This window comes from Simochromis diagramma, unplaced genomic scaffold, assembly GCF_900408965.1.
Source record: "Simochromis diagramma unplaced genomic scaffold, fSimDia1.1 OVJJ01000618.1, whole genome shotgun sequence".
Lineage (NCBI taxonomy): Eukaryota > Metazoa > Chordata > Actinopteri > Cichliformes > Cichlidae > Simochromis > Simochromis diagramma.
Genome location: NW_024387423.1, coordinates 3368335 through 3381706, shown reverse-complemented (window position 1 = coordinate 3381706; position 13372 = coordinate 3368335). Strand labels below are relative to the sequence as shown.

At 41.5% G+C, this 13372-nt stretch overlaps 1 protein-coding gene across 1 annotated transcript in view; it reads right to left on the bottom strand.

Moving 5' to 3' along the window:
* Positions 1-2767, bottom strand: part of lars2 (leucyl-tRNA synthetase 2, mitochondrial) — a 35297-nt gene extending 32530 nt beyond the window's left edge. Inside the window, 1 exon segment of the mRNA XM_040013091.1 lies at positions 2595-2767. The gene's annotated coding sequence lies outside the window, so the exon portion shown is untranslated.
* Positions 2768-13372: the final 10605 nt, after the last annotated feature.

Here is a 13372-nt window from a genome sequence, read left to right as displayed (position 1 = left end):
CATTTAGATACAACGATGTTACTAATTTGAAGTGCCTGTATTGCTTCGTTCTCGAGTTATCTTATTCACAAACGTGGGTGTCCATGTCGCCCGCAGGATGACAACAATACCCCATCAGCCTTTTAGGGCTGAGGGGTTTAAAAAAAAAGGTTTTCAGTCTGGAGATTGTTCTGATAGTTCTGCAGTAGGTTTGAAAAGGGTTTCCCACATCAGTGCATATGACTTCAGATGACTTGAATCTACAGGAATGAGCAGTATTACATTAAAGTCCACTTGTTGCGAACAGACTGAGTGACAGTTTCATCCACTGCGATTAATTTATGGCAGCTCTGATTTTTTTTAAAATTTCTTTTTACCACTGCTGCTTCACAGCCTGTGTCCATCGCTCAACGCCACTCACACAACAGCACGACTGGTTTATTCAGCGCGATGTGATTACAGCTCTGCCTCTCTCTGAATCTAAGGTATCAAACCACCTGCCTGCTCGGATGAAAGAATGTCATTTGCAGTCAGATGACATGAAATGACACACCGATTTCTCGGCTTTAAATCGGCCCTGTACTTTTAGATTATTTCCACTTCATTATAGGAGGTTAAGTGCACCCAGCTACCTCTGGACATCACCTGCATGGAAGTGGCAGCTTCACTCAATTTGTGTAATTACTGGTAGGTCAAAAGGACAAAATACTACATTAAAGAAAATGTCCAGAACAGGATTACTCTATAAAATAAATAAAAAAAAGTTTACCACTCCCACTGCTAACAACTTGAAAGAAGAAAAACAGATTGATTGCAGGCTGTTTCAGAAAGGTTTCCCTTCCTCCTTAATGATCAGAGAGCAGTTAGGCTAAACTTTCTGCTGGCTTAATGTCGGTCAGACAGTCAGCAGTATGTACGAAAACCCATTTAACCTTGATTTGATTTCACCCAGACACAGACGTGTATATACAGACAGTTTCCAAGGTAACCTGAGAGGCTCGTACAGTCAGCACAGTCTTGGCTGCGGAGGACTACTGCTGCTAACCTGACCTGTAAGGAGAATATTTTCACAGCAGTGACGCATCTGGATCTCAGAAGGAGAGACCTTTAAAGCATCAAAGCGGAGGCTGAGATGATCAGCACGCCCCGACATCAGACTGACATCAAGTCAGTTGGGAAAATATAAATTATGACTAAAGCTGAGGAGGGCTCAGAGGAAAAGGTTACTCTGTATTGTAGGATTGCTGATGTTATGAAAACTTGACAGTTAAACAAATCAACATGAGAGAGAAAGTTTCAGATGACCTGATTTTAGCAATAAAAACCACTGCTTTTTTAAAAAAAATTACATCCTAGATTATAAGGAGACAACTGACCAGGATGGACAAATCACTTGGAGAAAGCTGAGCTTTGTCAGCTGTCACTGGTTCTCCTCCACCCACCTGTTTGTGGGACTTTTTTGTCTTCAATATATTCTCTTGAGTATAAGCTAGCATCACAACAGCCAACACTCCTCCCCTCAGGCTGAAGCTGGGAGAGACGAGCACTCAACGCCGTGCGCGTCTCTGACGGTGCGAGTGAGTGGGCTGAGGCGAAAGACTGAGATAATGTTTCTATGGTGACTGGCCTCATCCATTCGGGTGTCTCCTACAAAGAGTAAAACATTGCTTCATCTCAAGCTGATGTCCAAGTCTGTGTGCTGGACTCCAGTACTCAGCAAGGGGTGGGGTGGGGGTGGCTGATTAATTCTTCAAATGAACAGTAACTGTGACAATTTAAAAATATATTTTTAAAGCAGAAAACTAGGATCTGGGGGAAGAGCTGTGCAGTCAGTCATTATGAGAATCTTTTATAAATGCTCAGATAGGACAGGTGTTTCAATATGTCAGAAGTCAAATGCATCTGTTTCTGGTGCCAGAGCTCACATATATTAAGACAATGAGTAAAGGTGCACTTACTTACATTTGCTCAAGAAACGATAATGTTGCCAGTAATCAAATGTATTGGATACATTTATAAGAATATTCTCAAAACACCATCAAAACTGTGTTACCACAGCTTGTCTTTCTGACCACATGCTCCCAAATTTACAACTCCTAACAACTTTTGGCCTCAGTGGATAAAACGATCATATAAATGCAGACGTTAAATTCAGTTCAGCTTGTCTTACACTGTTAACAATGAGGTGTAATAAGCTAATCAGTTATACACGATTTTCCTGCATATTTGTAAGAAGCACCAAGCAAGCAAATCAAGTAAGAGCAAAACCATTTTGGATTCTAAAACCACAAATAGTCCACATCCTGTTACATTGATACAGCATGCGTCACGCCAATTATCGCGTGACTTTGTTACATGCACGTTATAGGGGTTTTGACATGGTTTCTTTTCCGTCTTTATGCTACAGCGGTATTGCGTGTTGTTATTTCTCGTGATAAACCTGACCTGCTGCTTTATCCGCATAGATAAGCGAACACTCCTCTCTTTAATGCGAATTAAACACAATGGAAACACCTTTTTACACCTGCTGTGTGCAAGTTCGTGGAGTCTGTCAGCTGCACACACGCTGAAGGATGAAGGAAAGGAGGGAAAATGTCTTCTGTGAAGCTACTCACCGTTTTATTTCCTACTCCTTTATTTCCGCGCTGTGCTCGCAATAACAGAATACGCCAGTCCGTGTTAAAGAAAACATCCCAACCAGCCTTAAAAACCGTTGTAAACGACCTGTTTTCCTGGCTCACGATTGCACTGTAGGCGCCGCCATATTGGATTTAAATAACCTTTATTAACACCGTGCACAACGACAAAGACAGCCTTTAGCTACATTCCTGACGGATATTGCGATTAACGCCCTGGAATAACTATTTCTAGTACTACTAGTAGTAGTACTAGTACTAGCAGTCGCTATTTTCCAGAGGATAAAATGAAAATTGAGTAAACAAAGGTTGACAATTCCTGTTTTGTGACACATTTTTAAAAAATTTTCTTTCTAGAGAGGGGATTTTTGAAAATCTCACTTTAACACTAGAACATACTGTCAATGGATGTTTAAAAAAAGTTTTACTATGTTTATAGGAACAAAATATGTAATAAATAAATAAAAGGATGTAGTTGTCATTATCCAATCAGTTTTTGTATTGCACTGTAGCCTCTAGACAGATAAACATGTATTCAGCAACTGGCAGGAATGAATCAGATAAAACAAAAAGATAACAACAAAACCTTGGATTTAATGGTAAATACAGTAGATTGCTTACTAATGAAGCAGACTACAGATTATACATATATTTGTCCACCCTAGGTATCCTGATTTTTATTGAGCATTTGTTTGTATCATTATATGTATAATCACTGAACATAATTCAAGGGAGTACTAAATCTTCACACAAAGTCATTCAAAACTTCATTGATATCAGGGTGTCTGTTTAGGAAGAATAAACCATTGTGATTCCAATTTATCTGCTGCGGTCCAAATTAACATGACAACAGCCGCATTGGAGAGGCCACAACAAGGCATGTGAACCTCCATATAAACGTTTGCTGTGTCTCCCAGCACAATCTCAAGAGTTCAGAGATGATACCAGGAGATAGGTCTTTACACGGCAAAAGATGGATTGATGCCTCTCTACAGCAGGTCCAGGTGTCTTCTGGTATCTCAGCTATACTCTTGAGACCACATTACGAGGCACAGCAAACCTTTTTGCAGTGTCACATATGGATGCGCCATCCTGGAGGTGCTGGAATACCTGTGCAACCTGAATGAGATGCAGGTATTATCTCAGGCTAAAACAAAATAAGAGAAAAGTCAGTCAGAGATGGTCTGTGAACAGCCATTGCCTTCTTGTTGCCTTTCTAGCGCACCTGTTGCCACTTTTGCACCAAACCAGGTGAAATGGATCCACAAAGGTTTATTCTTCCCAACTTAACATATCGACGCTGAACTGACATGAGTGTTCTCTTTATACGCTATGCTTGTTACTCTCTGAGATTTCCAATGTTTTCATAAGTATTTTAATAACTGATCTTCAGTGATAAGAGTTTGCATAAAAGCTGACTGAAATTATTCCACGAATCGCCGTGATCAGCTTTACAACTACAGTGTGCTCCGGAGGGACCATCATTATATGCGGCTTCTGAGGGAAGTACACTTTCTTTGATGCCAATTTCCATCTTGAAGTGATTGCTGACTGAGAGTGCACCTCTACTCACTTTCATCTTCATCATGGAGCAAGGTAGGCAAAGAGGAGAAGGCTGAGGAGAAGACAGTGTCTTATCAGTCTTTTTTTTTCCCTATGAGCCCTCCCTGTGGCTCTCACCTTTGATCTGACGTGCAGACAGAAGCAGTGCAGGGGGGAACAAGTCAGAGCCATTGGGGGAAGAAAGAAAGAAGGAGGGAGGACATCATTAGTAAGAGCTAAAGAAAGGTACTTTATCTGACGTCAGCGAGCTAAACCTGGGGCTTTGCTCTGGCTTGCCATCATATATCAAAGTTAAATGGGTGCCTCCGCCCAGGATGTGGCTGCAGTGGATGAATGAGAGGGAAATGGGTTTCTGACAGAGTAAAGATGCTAACTCTCCACATACATTCAAAGATCAGTGTGCAGATACAGACGAAACGTCACTGATGAATGAATGAATCTCACTTCCTCTACTACAGTAGAAGACAGCAGGTGCTGGTGAATGACGCTTTGTGACCAGCTCAAAGTTTCTGGAGAGATCCTGGAATCAAATCCTTCAAATCCGAATGCTCCATTCTTAATAATATTCATCACTACACTGTCCTACATGGCAAAAATGATCAAAGTATTTACAGCATAACCACAAGATGATCACCCTTCAAGTAAGTGCTTCACTGTCTATAAAATCAGTCCAAATTTTTCACCTGCACCAGATCAAAGTGGGAAGTGAATATGAAGGTCAGATACCACAGAGTACAACATACATCATCAGTCAGAGGTCTCCCACACTTTTGGTGTGTGTAATCTGACCAAATTTTGCCTCCCATTCAGTGTTTCTCTTTGAGACGTTGACTTAGACACACACAAAGTTCAGTTTTGAACTTGTTTACTCAGATGCACGCATATGCAAGCAGCAAAGATGGAGAGATGCTCATGACGCATGCAAAAGTGCAACTGTGTTTGTGGACCTCAATGGAGACACTACCTTGGCTTCCATAATAGTAACCCAGGTTTTTAGTATTTGACCACATTCCTCTTTCCATACAAACACATGGCAGACAAAGGAGTCGTAACCAAAGGGAACTTTTTGGATTTTCAATTTGCAGGCCGCCAATTACCCCAGAGGACTTAGATTGTCCCTGTTTTTCATGAACCCTATTTGTTATTAAAGATGCATTCATTACTGTCTGTGGTTGATTCCACTCTTTCTTATTTATTTGACTTAGGTTTGATAAATACAGTGAGCCTTGTGTTCAAAATAATCATGCTCTGTATAGTATTGTAGCGTGTGGTAACATTTTAGTGGACCTGAGGAATGCCCATAGGTTAACACTTTAATTTTAATGTTTGTTGTTGAGCTGTTAAAACATATTTCAGTACCATGTGTATTTTTGTGTGAGTGAAATGTTATTATATATTTAACATGACCCAGCTCTAATCCGGTTACATGCTAGCAGTGATGTGCTCGATGTTACGAGGTCAACGTGGTCATCTCAGTGACACAGCTGTGACAACACCAACCCCACTCACTTCCTGTTCAAACTTTGCAGATGAGTGGTGACGATCCGAAGTTCAGCATCAGAAGTTCAGAAATGAACAGCCAAACAAACCTGATGTGTTCTGGAGAAAAAAGTCACTGAAGAATCATGTGATGTGAAAGTATTTTTCTCAAGGGTGAGAAAACTTGACGAGATGAAAAACATAAAAAGAAAACACCTCTCTAACTGTTTATCATGGGGATGGATCAATCATGTTTTGAAGGGAAAATATCCCATCATCAGATAAGAAGATGGCTCCTACAACAAACTACTGATCTAAACCGTGTGTTTTCAAAGGCTTGTTGATCATCTGGGCTTATTAAGTTTAGCTTTTCAGTAAAATCCACTTGCTTGTAGCTTCCCTCCATCATTTTATCAGACAATTAATCACAGTGCAACAAATGGTCTTGGTTCAGACCCAGCTCTCTCTTTTATGAAAGCCAAGTTTTCCTCATGACAGATGTTCGATTTGTATGTTTCTAAAGTTTACCTTCCTAGAAAACCTCAGAAAACTCCTCCCCAAAATGACTGTGACTTTCCTGTTCCAGCTGAAGTCATAAGCCAAAAAGCTGTGGCTGTGCGGTCCAAATGTAGCTCAGTGCAGTCCACATGTGCAGTTCTCTCTGACCACATTTGACTGACTGCATACACTCAGGGTGAATATGACTACAACAACTCAGTGACAGATCTACCAACCATGGGCCAGATGTCAGACATCAGCACCTGCCATTACCCATGTTACCACTGGGCATGCATTTAGGCCACAGCTGGTCCACACAACACAGTAACAAGACATGAAGCGCAACTATGTTGCTCTGACATCATTGTACAACCCCAGCTCCAAAAAAGTTGGGACCCTGTACAAATTGCAAACAAAAACAGATTGGAATATAAACCCCCATAAACCCATAGTCAACTCACAACAGAACATAGAAAACATATCAACTCATGAAATGTGAAATTCCTAAGAATAAATAAGGCCATTTTGAGCTTGAGGGCAGCAAGATGACTCAAAAAAGTTGGTATAAGGCCATGTTCACCACTGTGTAGCATTCACTTTTCTTTTGACAACAGTCTGTAAACATCTGGAAACTGAGGAGAGCAGCTGCTGAACTTTTGGGAGAGGAATGTTGTCCCATTCTTGTCATCCCTGTGTCTTCTTGTCTGTGTCCTATTTTTCGTTCCATGATTATTTAAAGGTTTTCAGTGGGTGAAAGATCCCGACTGCAGGCAGGCCAGTTCAACACCTTTTCTACTATGAAGCCATGCTGTTGTAACAGGTGCAGTATGCACTTTATTGTTGTCTTTGCTGAAATATGTAAAGTCTTCCCTTGAAAAAGATGTCCATGTGTATGGGAGCATTGATGGTGCCTTTCCAGATGTGCAACCTTCATGGGCACTAATGCACCCCCATATCATCAGCGATGCAGGCTTTTGATCTAAGTGTCAATGATAAAGCTCGATTGTCCCTCTTCTCTTAAGTTTGGAGGATGAGGTGTCCATGTTTTATAAAATTAAATTCAAATTTGGATCTGTCTGACATAGAACAGTGTTAGTTTTACTCTCAGTCCATTTTAAATAAGTTTTGGCTCAGAGAAGATATGTGTGTTTCTGGATTGTGTTCACAATGACTTATTTGCAACGGTAGAGCACACTGTGAGGACACACAGTGGACTGTGTTCACAGACAGTGTTGCTGAGCCCATGCAGTGATTTCCATGGCAGAACCATCCCTGTTTTTAATGCAGTGCAGTCTGAGGACCCAAAGATCAATGATGGTTTTCAGCCTTGAACCACACACACAGAGATTTTGCCATATACTTGGAATCTTTTGAGGACATAATATACTGTAACTTCCCTTCTCCACTTACGCTTCCTTTCTCCTTGTGGTCTCTATCAAATAAAAAGATAAAAAAACAATCACGGAAATGGTTCTTACTTAAAGGTGACTTCATGTTCATGTTGCTGGTTGCTGTTCATGCAGGAGCTGACAGATAAAATGTGTTTACAGGGCATTTAATGAACTCATTAAATGCTGTGAAGACTTCAGCAGGTGAAAATTGTCTGCTCAAAGTCATTTTTAAAGAAATAATGGTCCTCTAACAACAGGATGTGTAAGCAGAAGTGTTAGGTATCATATAACAGGAGCAGATGGAGGCTCAGTGTCCTCAGGGAGAGTCTGACTAAACTAAGCCAGAGTTTTTTTTCTTTTTTGTTTCTTTTTTTCTTAAATCTATAGAGAAACACACACACACACACACACACAAACACACACATGGAATCAGTTCTGTGAAAGTCTCGTCCTTTTTCCAGTGGCCAGCTTTGTCTCAGAGCTCCACTTATTTATATTTCCCCTCTAATTACCATTTTAAAACTTGGATGGCATCCTTCCTCGGTAAAATAAAGTCTTTTCATCAGTAATTTTTTGTTGTATTCAGGGTGTTTTTGTTTCTCAGAGTCTCAGGTACACCCCAGCCTTCTGCTGTTTTTCAAACAAATCACTTTTGAAAGCAACCAATCGTTCTCTTTTTCTTCTCGCATCCACCTTGTTCACACCTTGACAAACAACCCATGGTAATCGCTCCCTCTCCCCTTGCTCTGGAGGACGATTGCGCCTCGCGAGCGGAGAACCAGATGACAAACGACCACGCAGAGTTGCCGGAGCAGCAATGCGTTAGCTGGGAAGCAAATGAGGGGAGTCTGGGTCTGGCTTGTCTTTACCTGTCCACGGTGACCTTTCCCGAACAGGCGTGTGATCCACAATCCACATCCACCTCAATAAGAAGTGGCTCCACGGAGAAGCAATCTCACACCATCTCTGCACACTGTGTTTCAGGGAGCCCGATAAGAATGATGTTATTTCCAGACTGTGTTTCACGTCAACAGCCTCGCTTGTCCTTCACTTATCTGTGCTTGTGCAAGCCCAAGACCTCAAAGAGAAACATGGTTCTACAGAGCACCAGCTCTGCAGCTGGAGGAAGATCTTAAACAATCTGCTGGGAGCTCTCGGGCAGTATCGCCATCTATCCTGATCGCTCCCGCTCTAATTTTCCCACACTGCTGTGGGACGTCAGTCATCTGACACACAAGCTGTTTGACACAACTACACATTTGTTATGTCTTCTTCTCTGGCTCCCCGTGCACTTCTCCTGATTTCAGAGCAGTTCCTCAGCAGTTAATGCTGCTAATTACTGTACAGCTCTTCAGTTCTGCAGATCCCTCTGCAGTCTCCTAGATGCACTCAGACCGTCTGTAAGCCTGGCTGAGGCGACAATCTGATTAAGAAACCGATAAAATGACTCTCCAAATTGTCATCTTGTTACGTCCTCAAGTTAAAACGTAATTTCTACGTGTCTTCATGAGCGTCCTAATTGCTCTCCTTCAGAATCTAACAGTCAAATAAAGACTTTTTGCTTTATGCAGTCTTAGAATTCATAAAATCATATTCATGTTCAAAGTATTCACTGAAACAGTAGCAGTTACAAAATGCCCGTACTTGTCCTACTGAACTACAACTCAGAGGTAAGCAATTATCCACCAGCATAATCCACTCAGTGTGAGTCCTGTTCGTACTGAGTGGATTCATTAAAAACAAGCACTTTAACTAAAATCAGCAAAACTCGTGTTTCATAATTACTCTTAGATTAAGATTTTCATCTAAAAGAGATTGTAATACGTCTTTATATTTTATCAACCCAGCAGTGTATTACTGTTTGTGCCTTCACAGTGAGAGACTACACCTCTAAAATGCTGCTGACATTTGAAAAGAATCAGTGATAAATATCTGGTTACTTTTATTGTTATTATATTTAAATTGCTGCTTTAGTAAAAACACATTGGTAGAGCCGGTTGTCTCTGTAAGTTCTCGATCATCCGAGTAGTCTTAGGAGTTTGAAAAAGATGGTAACTGGACTTCTTTAAGTTTGCAAAGAATGTTTCAACTCTTATCCAAGAGGCTTCTTCAGTTCCTTTTCAGAGCTCCAGAGATGTAAGGAGGTAGTCCTGATGGTCTTGACCCACTATTTATCATGTGAAACCTAACATGGGCCAAGGTGTTAATAAAAAGGTATGGGAAATTGCCATCACCGGAAGTTAAAGCTTGATTCATACTTCCGAAAGAAATCGTAAGTGTAAAGCACTTTTGCTTTACACGTTGTCGTTGCGTGGTGCATCAACCTGACATGCAGCTTCATTTGTTGGGAGGTGTATGTCAGGTTACATGGAAGGTTAGGCATAAGGGTCAAACCTCTGTGAGACTTTGTCCCACCCCAACATGTAATCTATTGAGGTCACCAGAGGCAAAGAGTGAGTGGGGGTTAAAGTGCCTGAGAGGGGATCTCAAGACTGCACTGCAGGTGGCTGACAGCTGGTGTTGTAAGCCACCACCTCTGTTCAGCAATGGTGGTTCACAGTGGACATACATGGCCTCTTTTACTCATCTTTCAAACTATTCGTCTCCTTGATTCAGAATGTGAACACTGGTGTCCTCAAAAGAGTGACCTTTGACCTTCATGTACAGGCTAGAACGATCTAAAGTGAATTGATATTATACATTTATCAAATGACAAGCTTTTTGGAGGGGAAATGTGGGTTAACCTTTAAAAATGCTGAATGAAAAAGATCCCGTAATGAACTTCACTAGGAACTTGTGTTATTCAGGTTTGATTTACCTCTGTGGACTATCTCAGTGTCCCATGTTTAAGGTTTATAGTGCGATGCTGGTGGCAGCTTTTTAGCATGAGCACCTGTCTTTTTTAGTGGAAACTGGTTCTTATGTTGGCCATTGTGTTGGTGGAAAAGAAATAGAAGAAAAGCCTTGGTCCCCCAGCTTTCACAGGCTAGATCAGACTCCAGGTAATGAATACAGTTCTTCTTTCTCTTTTGGCGGCTCCTTTTAGGGATCATCCCAGTAGATTATCTTCCTCCATCTCACCCTATCCCTAGTATTCTCTTCTGTCACCCCAACCCTCTGCACGTCCTGCTTCACTACATCCATGAAGCTTCTCTGTAGTCTCCCTTCTTGTCTAGCAGCTCCATATTTACCATCCTTTGCCCAGTATATCCACTCTCCCTCCTCTGCACACATCCAAACCACCTTAGCCTTGCCTCACCCTAAGCTGTCACTCCCTCTGATGTACTCTCTTCTAATTCTGTCTGTTCTGGTCACTCTGAGTGAAAACTTGAAGTGCCGCAGTCTCTCAACCATACATCATAGCAGGTTTCCCTACCATCTTGTAAACCTTCCCTTTCACTCTTGCTGCTATCCTTCTGTCAGAAATAACCGGACACTCACTTCCACCAACTCCACCATGCCAGCACTCTATTCACCTCACTTGTGCACGTCTGTTGAATTTTAAACACCTTCACTACCTCTGCTCCTTGCAGGTTCACTCGTACACCTGTCTCCCCTCTCATTCACACACATTTATTCTGTCCCGCTTCCACTCATGTTCTTTCCTCTTCACTCCAGTGCATACCTCCACCTCTTCCGGTTCTCTTCCATCTGCTCCCTACTCTCACTACAGATCACAGTGTTGCTTGTGAACATCACAGTCCACGGATACTCCTGCCTGACCTCCTCTGTCCATCAGTTCAAAGAAGAAGGGTCTCAGAGTCCATTCCTAAAGTGTATGAAGTATCTTTAAGTCTCCCTATAAATAAACCATTAACTGTATTTCCATCACTGTAAGTTATGTTAGTTTCAGTTTTTTAACCTCTTCAAAATTCCCTCAAGAACCTGAATGTAAAAGATGCATCACATCCACTTCTGCATTTCTTCATCATGTCTGTGCCTGAACCAGTCGTTTTCTGACTAGGAGCCTGTTACTTCTTCAAAAATTAAGTGAGAGGGACAGTCTGACAGACAGGCCTGCTGCCCGGTGCATTATTTTTCCTCCACAGTCCCTGAACACGTTATTATTGTGAATATTTGGCTGCTCTGATCTCCCGCAGCATCCTCACCACTAAAGTCCACATATAACAATAAAAACAAAGATAATAGTATTATTTTCATTTTCATTTCTTTTTATTATTATTTTTATTATTACCAACTAAACAGACCATTCATTCCTTATCAGCGGGCACCCCACTACTCCCCTGCTACTAGGGAAACGCAGTTTTGTTGCCGTGGTGATAAGTCCTGGCAGTGATTGGTGGTATGACAGGACAACTGGAAACAGACAGGAGATTCTCAGATGTAAAACAAGCGACTTAACACCACAGTTATGAGGAGCTGCGTCCCCAATCCTTGACTTCTAATTAAGTCAGTTGTGTGTGAGAGCCAGCGGGTCAGATTAATGGCGTCTGATCCAGCACAGAGCTGATGAAGGCCAGCCAGGAGCTGCTGCAGGTCTCTCCTCTTTTGGTCTCCAAAATAAAGAGCTACATTTTCTGAGAAATGAATCTTTCATACATTTTCCTTTAGCAGAAGAGACTTTTATCTTAGTCCATTTGCATTTTTGTCACCAGAGCAATTTACATTTTTATAGCATAATTAATGAACAAGAAAGTCATTTACATTTTCCTGCTCGGCTCACCAGTACATTGTCTGGAGCATTTCTGATGCAGAGGGACCGGCATTTGGAAACGTGTGGGAGTGTTTGCGTGCACCAGAGAGATGTCTCAGTGCACAGAAAGAGAGCAGTACAACTACACGATTGTTTTCAAGCAAAAAAAAGAGAAAAAGACCGAGTGGGATACGCTGTCATAATTAAACAGAGGCGAGCACACGGGAGCTTTCAGGTGCAAATTGAGGCCAAGGTATCTTTCAGCTGGCCCTCACATCAAATACACGAAGGCAGGCCTCTGGAGCAAATTACACCATTTAAACAGCACAGGAGAAAACAATTCATACAAGAGGCGTCCATATCTCATCTCATTCTGCGAAGATAAAACAGAATAATCATCACCCTAATTCTGTCAATAGCTTATTATCTTTTCTGATGCATTATATTTAAGCTGCTGGGAAAAGTAGACTGCTAAAAGACATAATTAATTCCTCAAAGACATACCCTCTTTTTAAAAAGTTGAAGAAGAGAATGTTATGAAAGTTAAGCAATTAAGACATGAGGATAATTTGGCTTTTCCTGAACCCTTTAAGGACGATGGACACAGTAAGAGCAACGGCCGTAATCAATCTGCACCTCAGGGAAACCTTTAGTGTCTTGTTTTGTTTAAAATAAAAAGGCCAGAGAGCAGTTGCTGCTCATGATGCTTTTTTGCATTGAATCCATCCATCTTGCTTTGTTGTTGTTGTTATGGACAGTTTTTATTTATGCTTGCCCAAAAAATGCACAGAAAATAATATAAAAACAAACTATATTCAGGTCTCCACCCCTGTCTTTCCACACCTTACAGCCTCTAAGCCAGGAGCCCTTTAAACAAACTACACTGATCAAAACAGTGAAGGGAACACTTGATATTGGGAAACTTAAACCACTGTGAGCCCATTTCAATTCCTTTAATGCAAATGAAAGTGATTACAGTTGCACTGCAGTGGTAATCCCCCCCAAAAAGAATGTTTTTTGCAGACGGCGTCCAGTGTCCGTTGCTCTCTCCTCATGGCTCCTGACGGATTTGTCTCTACTTTTGCTTTTTACTAGAGTCCTTATTGCTGCTGTCACATAAAGGTTTCCTGTGTCTCCTAACACAGTCGCATGAGTATACAGGAGATCCCGGA